Source organism: Myotis brandtii, unplaced genomic scaffold, assembly GCF_000412655.1.
Source record: "Myotis brandtii unplaced genomic scaffold, ASM41265v1 scaffold120, whole genome shotgun sequence".
NCBI classification, from domain to species: domain Eukaryota; kingdom Metazoa; phylum Chordata; class Mammalia; order Chiroptera; family Vespertilionidae; genus Myotis; species Myotis brandtii.
Window position 1 is genome coordinate 2,308,127 of NW_005354174.1, and position 7,922 is coordinate 2,316,048.

At 42.2% G+C, this 7,922-nt stretch overlaps 1 long non-coding RNA gene across 1 annotated transcript; it reads right to left on the minus strand.

The window, feature by feature from the left end:
• Positions 1-6,026: 6,026 nt before the first annotated feature.
• LOC106724610 lies at positions 6,027-6,708 on the minus strand. The gene is made up of 2 exons (XR_001360459.1): positions 6,597-6,708; positions 6,027-6,335 (listed from the first exon to the last, which is right to left on the minus strand). It is a non-coding gene; the product is annotated as an uncharacterized LOC106724610 (long non-coding RNA).
• Between the last annotated feature and the right edge of the window lie 1,214 nt (positions 6,709-7,922).

Below are 7,922 nucleotides of genomic sequence, written 5' to 3' on the forward strand. Positions count from 1 at the left end.
CTCACCGCCCGGACGCCGTAGTCTCCCCCATTTTGTGGGCCCAGCGGGCGGTGTTTTTCCCCCTTTAATCCGAATTCACGGGTTTTCCCTTCGCTTTAATGGCGGCCACAGGGACCAGCTCGCCCTCTCTGCTCGCCCATTGGCCGGCCTGGGGTCACGTGGGCCCGGGCTCCGTGGGGAGGGGGGAGAAGGGAGTGAGGCAGGACACTGAGAGAGCGCCACCTGCCGGGCGCCCGGGCCAGTGTAAGATGACCCGGGCCCTGGCCCTATCTTCCTTCCCCTTCCCTGCTGGGGAGTTGACAGCACGAGAGGGAGGAGGGTTCGCATCGCAAATCTGAGAATTACGTGGAAAGCAGTTTGGATTCTTTGGGAGAGAGAGTGTGGCAGAAACTACAAGGCATTCTCATTCATTTCTGGAGGCCGCTGGGGTGCAGCGCAGAGCCCTGGGCTTGGGAGTCAGACGTCCTGAGATAGGACTCAGCCACTTAAAAGTTGTCATATTGAGAAACATAAGAAACAATATAGCCTTGTGGTCGAGAACCTGGAAGTTAGAGCCGCATTGCCGGGTTTTGAACTTTGACCCAGTCACTTCACCTCTTTGTGTCTCAATTTCCTCATCTGTAAAATGGGGAAAACATACGCCCTACTTCACAGGGTTATTATGATAACTCAGTTAATACACATAAAGCATGATAGCCTAGTGCCTGGCATAATCCATTATTATTGTCATCATTACCTCATGTAGTTATTAAAAGAAGTAAGTGAACCAGTGTATTTAAAGTGCCCACTAGAGTGTAATCTCCGTGAGAACTGGGATTTGTTTTGTTTACCACTCTATCTCTAGTGCCAACAAAAGGTTCCTAGCACACAGTAGGTGCCCCGATATTTGTAAATTTGCAAATGAATGAATGGCAAGAAACAGGAACCTAATAAAATGTTGGTTTCCTTCCCCCAGGAAACACTCAGTTATTGCCTGGGTTACATTTCAATATAGGAGTTCCAAGATTTTTCCTGAGAGTGTTAGAGAGGAAAGAAAGGGGAGGGGGGGAGGGAGAGGGGGGAGAGGAAAGGTGATTCAAAAAGTTAGAAACATCAGTGAGGTAGGACTTACCATAATTTTAAATTATAACTGCCTCTGTAAAATAAATGTCACGTCTTCAGCCACAGTATGAAAAGCATTTCTCATCCATCCATTCATTCATCTAGGGTGGCTAAGAGCCCAGATCTTGAAGCCAAAAGCCTGTAGAAAAAGTTCTTCTACTTACTAGTTGATCTTGGATCAAATTTGACTTTAGATCAAATAAATTTTTTTCTCAAATAAATTTCTCTTACTCTCAGTTTTCTCATTGTAAAATGGGGATAATAAAAGTACTTTTCTCCTAAAGTGTCCAGTGACTGAAACAGTGTAAGTATAGGGCTTGCCACTGTGCTTAATAAATGTTAGCTATTAATATACTTTTAAAATCTTTATTCAGCACTGTGTGCTCAACTGATTGTGCTGCTGCTCTGTGCTAGGCCTAGGATGCAAATATGAATAAGATACTTGCCTGTCCCTCAAGATTCCTGAAGAGAGGCAATAAAGGAACCATTCCCCACAGCGTACGATAAAATACGATGGAAATAATTGCCTGAATAAGGTATGTATCAACTATGGCACAATAAGAGCGCTGGAGGAGGAGCATCAAAGTCAGAGAAGGCGTCTCAAAATAGGTAGCATTTGAAATCAGATTTAAAGGCTAAAATGAATTCTTATAAAGCCCTTTGAAGCAGTTAAATCTTATTAAACCCAATTCAGATCTAAAGGCCACATATCAAAGTCAATTATACAACCAGGACTAATTCAATCCAGGAGCTCAAATCAACTAAGGTCCGAATCCTTCTAAGTGAGTGCCAGCACCCGGAGACAGCAATCCCCACACCCAACAAGGTAAGAGCCTCTGCTCACTTTCCCGGGGAGAACCCGCACACCTTTGTTCTCACTGCTTTTGTCACTCTGAAATGTCCTCTCTCACCTCTCATTTTGTCCAATACATAGCATCCTCTTTAGAAGTCTGCTCTCCATTGCCCCCTCCCCCAACTTGAGCACTTTTTCAGGACTCCAGAGGCAGGTAGAATCTGCCTAAAACCTACCAGGTGCAAAGTAACATTTGATTGACCTTTCATGTGAATGTCAATCTTCTCAAAGAGAAGAGGGAGATAGGAGACAAGAAGGGAGGAAGATCCAGAGGAAAAATATGAGAGGGTCACAGAAAGGAACAGGTCAGAGAGAGACAGAGGGAAAAAGAGAGAGAGAGAGGTGAAAAAGCAGGAGAGATTGAGACAGAGAATGGAGCAGCCAAGTGGAGGAGAGGGACCCCAACTGTGAGGGGAATGGAACATGCTGGGGGGTGGGGGTGAGGAGCAGAGGAGAGAACAAAGTCAGCAACACAGAACGCGTCAGTAACCACCTACCTTCTCTTTCAATGACATTTTGAATGAGTAATGGAAATAAATCAAAACAGCATATGCACATTGTCAAAAGTTTGGAAGATACAGAAAAGTGTAAAGATAGTTTTTTAAAATGTACATTACAAAACACACACACATAAACATCACCACCTTTTAACATTTTGATGTATTTCTTTCCAGACTTTTCCATATATATCCCTACATGGTTGAAGTTGTACTATATATATATATGCTACTACACATATTTACTGGCCATCTAGTATGTGTCAGGTCATGTATGGACAAGGCATAGGACACACAGGAAGCTCATAATCTTGCTAGATATACCATTGGATGGTTGGACCAACTGGAGTCAAAACACCACGCCTGCCAGCTCCCTAACTTCCCTTTACTCATTTGTACAATGTGTATGTAATAATAGCACCTAAATGTTAGAGTTGTCGCGACAATTAAAAGAGATAATCCAAGTAACATAGAATAGCCAAGTTAAGGTGAATCTTAGATGTTGCTTTGGGTCAATAATCACCTATTATCCTCAACTCTTTGAAATATGGATTTGCTCAGTGATCTCAAACTGTTCTTTAACTCCTTCAGCCTCTTTAGGATTCCATGCTGAATGCGATAGGGGGGCACCTACCTTCCAAGAAGGGTGACACAGCTACATCACCTGAGACAGAGAACGTCCAGGAAGACTAACGCTCCCCACCTGGTTCTGAAAAGTCCCGGGGTCTACAGCAGCACTGTCCAGTAGAAATATAATGAGAGCTAAAGAAATAATTTAAAGTTTCTTGGTAACCACATTAAAAAATATTTTTAAAATAGGTGAAGTTAATTTTAATTATATATCATATTTATTCCAATATAACAGAAACATCATTTCACATGAGGACCATATAAAACATTATTGAGATAGTTTGCCTTTTTTTTTTTTAACTAAACCTTTAAAATCTGTATGTTTACTTATAGAACATTTCCAATTTGGGTCAACCGTATTTCAAGTACCCTATAGCCACATGTGGCTAGTGGCAACTGTGTTAGATAATACAAGTCTAGAGTCGAAAGCTGAAGGCTAAGGACCAATTAAGCTGTGGAGTGAGTGGTCGTGAGCCTGGGGACGATATTGATTTTCTTTAAGGTCACCTTAATGGCTTGATGCTGTACTTAATTCAATAGAGAAAAAAAGGCTGAGGAGTTGCAAGCCATTTTGTTTAGTGAATGTACAGACACTACTTTGTTGAATATAGAAATAAACCAAGTAAATTAGCAAGTTGGGACAAATAAGAAAACATTTCAGCCCTAAGCATCAAATATCCTGAATTGACTTGAAAGTTGCCCTGACGTGCATTTTTCTTAGTCGTGTAGCATCTACTCTCAACATCAAGTTTATTTCTTGATAAATATTTTATTTTAAAAATTAAATTTGAAGTCAATTTCCCCTAACTTCCTCACTTTGAAATTTGGTTTGTAAACCTTAAGCAAATCAGATGTCCCCCTCCCCCTAATTTTATTCTACTTGAGCTGGTCATTTGACCACTCTGGGTCAAACATAATGAAGATATTGAATTAAGTGCTATGATTTAATACCTAATATGTAACATTTAATATATGTCAGGCACTTTGCATCAATTATCATCGCTGCCATAAGCTTCAGAGGTAAATACTATATTATCCCAATTTTCCAGATTGGGATGCTGAGGTGTAGAGAGCAACTTGCTCAAGGCCAAAGATGTCTGTAAAGCGTGCTAAGGGAGCCTAACCTATGGTGAGGGGCTCCAGAGAAACTTCCTGGAGAGAGAGTTGAAACTAAATCTTGAAGAATGAATTGGGTTGACTTAGAAGATTCAGTTGAGAGGGGAGGGAGAGGGCCAGAAGGAAGGGTAGAACTGAAAAGCTTGGTGTCAATAATAAAAGATTTGGCTAAAAAAGTAACCCCAAGGCCAAATCATGAAGATTTGGATTTCATCCAGAAGAGAGTGCGCACCCATTGAGAAAAACTTTAAACATGAGAGTGCCCAGCTAAGATTTGTTTTTAGAAACAAGATGCCAGGAGACTCGTTGGGGGCCCTGTGGTAATCCCGGCAGGAAGTGAAGAGGCCTGAACTAATTAAGAGGAGCTGATCTAAAAACCTCCTTTCTGTTTTGAATTTATTCCCTCTATCAAGGCATTAGCAAGGAAGATAGGGAAGTAGAGGAAATCGCTTTTGCAAAATGCTGAGCATTCCTTTCTTACTGAGCAGACGATTTTTTTCAGAGTAGCCAAAGCTGGCAGAGGAGACCAGTGCAGCTCTTTGAACCTACACCTCCTGCTAAAAAGTTCCCAGAGGACTTTGGTCTCACAGGACAATTATCCCTGCACACAAACCAGTTTGCAATTTTATTGTTCTCTTCCCCCAAGAACAGGTTCAAAGGCGTTCAAAATATGTGACCAGCCAAGAAAATAGGAAGATTACTCTAGAATCTCTTGGTTCTACCATGAGTATATAAAGGAGTCAATAGTAATACAGAGGAAGGCAACAGAGTTGTATACCATTTGTACCACTGGCTTTGACATCCATTCACTCACTTCATACCTACTGGTATTTAATATGAACAAGATCCTGTGCTAGGTGCTATGATGATGAGGCAATACACAACAGTGACTCAGAAACAGATCTGACCCTCAAGAAGCTATTAGTTCTCAGACAATAAGACATGCACTAGATTACGATGTTATGTTGAAAATGCCTAAAATGGGTATGAGTCAAATGCTGTGAACTGAAGACAATGGTGCTAACCCAGGTAACAAAGACCAAAAAGTTAGTGGAGAAAAACTTTTGCATTTAAAGTGTATAATAATTGCCCTAACCGGTTTGGCTCAGTGGATAGAGCATTGTCCTGGGGACTGAAAGGTCCCAGGTTCGATTCCAGTCAAGGGCATGTACCTTGGTTGTGGGCACAACCTCAGTGGGGGGTGTGCAGGAGGCAGCTGATCAATGTTTCTCTCTCATTGATGTTTCTAACTATCCCTCCCCCTTCCTCTCTGTAAAAAATCAATAAAATATATATATTTTTAAAAAGTGTATAATAATTGATGTATAAGATTTGGACTTGCAGAGATTTGGAGAAGAGTAGTTGTAGGCCACTGTTTCCTGAAGTGGAGTTTGAGGATAAGGTTCTGAAGGATGTTACTGGAATTCCACATGTAAAAGGATTCTTGGCTGTACTGGTAATTTGCCTATTTGTTCTTAGATTAATTTAAGGATTCTTGGTTGTACTGGTAATTTGCCTATTTGTTCTTAGATTAATTTCCTTCTCTCCCTCTGCCCTGTTCTGTACTGCAAGAGGTTGCTCTTGCAAAGGACATTTCTCAGGCTCTCCTATGGTTTGGTTTGGCCCATGGAGGCAAGGGAAGCAAACGAGGGACCATGGAGGTCTTTCCTTCTCCCTTGCTTCAGGCAGTATCTCCAGTAATGGCTGCATCTTCTTTGTGGCTCCAACTGTAAGCCAGACAAGTCCCCCTCTGCTGGGCGATCCTAGCTCTTAGGCTGGTGTCTTTATCATCTATTGCCGCATAATAAATTACCTTGAAACTTCACAGCTTAAAACAACAAAAATTTTATTATCTCACACAGTTCCTGAGGTTTAGTAATCTGAGAGTGGCTTAGCCAGGTGGTTCTGGCTCAGGGCCTCTCATGAGGTTACAGTCAAGATATTGGCTGGAGCTGCAGTCATCTCAAGGCCAGAGTAGAGCTGAAGAATTCACTTCCACATTCACTCACATGGTTGTTGGCAGAACACAGTTCCTAGCTGGCCTGAGACGTAAGTATTCTGCCTGGTGGTCTTCTCCTTAGAGGTGCATTCAACATGGCAGCTTGCTTCTCCAACAGGGGGTTATTCAAGAGATAGAGCTAGAGATAGAAACAGAGATAGAGATACCAGAATGGAAGCTGCAGCCTTTTTAATAACCTAATCTTCACAAATAACATACTGTCACTTCTGCCACATGCTGTTGGTCATTCAGACCAACTGTGCTACTTGTGGGAGGAGCCTACACAAGGGTGTGAATACCAAGAGGCAAGGATAACTGAGGGCTCTCTTGGAGGCTGGCTACCACAGTCCTTCCTCTGATCCCGTGATTCATATCTCTCCCATATGCAAAATACACTCACTTCCTCCCAAAGTCACCAGAAGTCTCATCTCATGAAGTCCAGCATCTCATCATCGAAATCAGGTGCAGGTGCAGTTGACTTCCTTCAGTATAGCTCTTTGAGTACAGTTTCTCTCCCCCTGGAAAAAAAAACAAAACTATTTGTCCCTCCATGCACCCAACATACAATGGTGAGATAGTAACAGGGTAACTGCTATAGACATTCCCGTGCAAAAAGAGGGGAAATAGCAGGCACAAAGGAGTCACTGGCCCATTTATTTCTGAAACCCAGCTGAGCAAACATTGAAAGTTTCTTGATTAAGTCGCAAGGCCTGGGAATAATTTTCCTGGTTCTCAGAGCCATGTTCTAGGGATCAAGCCCACAACATGGGCATGTACCCTTGACTGGGATTGAACCGGGGACCCTTCAGTTCACTGAGCCAAACCAGCTAGGGCTGGACAATTTTTTAAAAAATTGATTTCAGAGAGGAAGGGAGAAGGAGAGAGAGATAGAAACATCAATGATGAGAGAGAACCATCCATCGGCTGCCTCCTGCACACCCCCCACTGGGAATCAAGCCCAAAACCAGGGCATGTGCCCTGACCGGGAATTGAACCAGGACCTCTGTTCATAGGTCGACGCTCAACCACTGAACCACGCTGGCTGGGTGGGCTGGACAATGTTTTATCGTCAGTACCCTGGATGTGATCTTTGCTCAGAATTTATATCTTAATTTTAGCATTGTTTGCCATTTGGAGAGGCTGAGAATTTTCAAACCCAGAAAATTATGTCTCCGTTTTGTTTTACAGTTCTCCCTTTAGTTTACCTCTCTCCTCTCACGTTTTACTATAAGCAACAAGAAGAAACCTTTGCTTGAAAATCTCCATAGCTAGATCACCCAGTTCATTAGATACATTTTCTACCTTTCAGTTACTGCAGGCAACAGTGTTGCTAAACTTTCTGCTACTGTATAATAAGGATCCCCTTTCCTCCAGTTTCCAATAACATGACCTCATTTTCTTGCAAACCTTCACCTGCAGCAATATTAAAGGTCAAGATACTTCTATTAACAGTTTATTCAGAGTATTTTAGACTTTCACCAACACTCTCCCCAAAGCCCACTGCCCATTTTAGGATTTTTGTTACAGCAGAATCCCACTTCCAGGTACCAACACCTATATTAGTTATCTATTGCTGTGGGTCACATTATTCTGAAACTTATCAGTTTACAACAACAAATATTTATTTTCTCACACAGTTTCTGAGGATCAGGAATCTAAGACCTGGCTTAGTGAGAGGACTCTGGTACAAGATTTCTCATGAGGTTGCAGTCAAGATGTCAGCCAG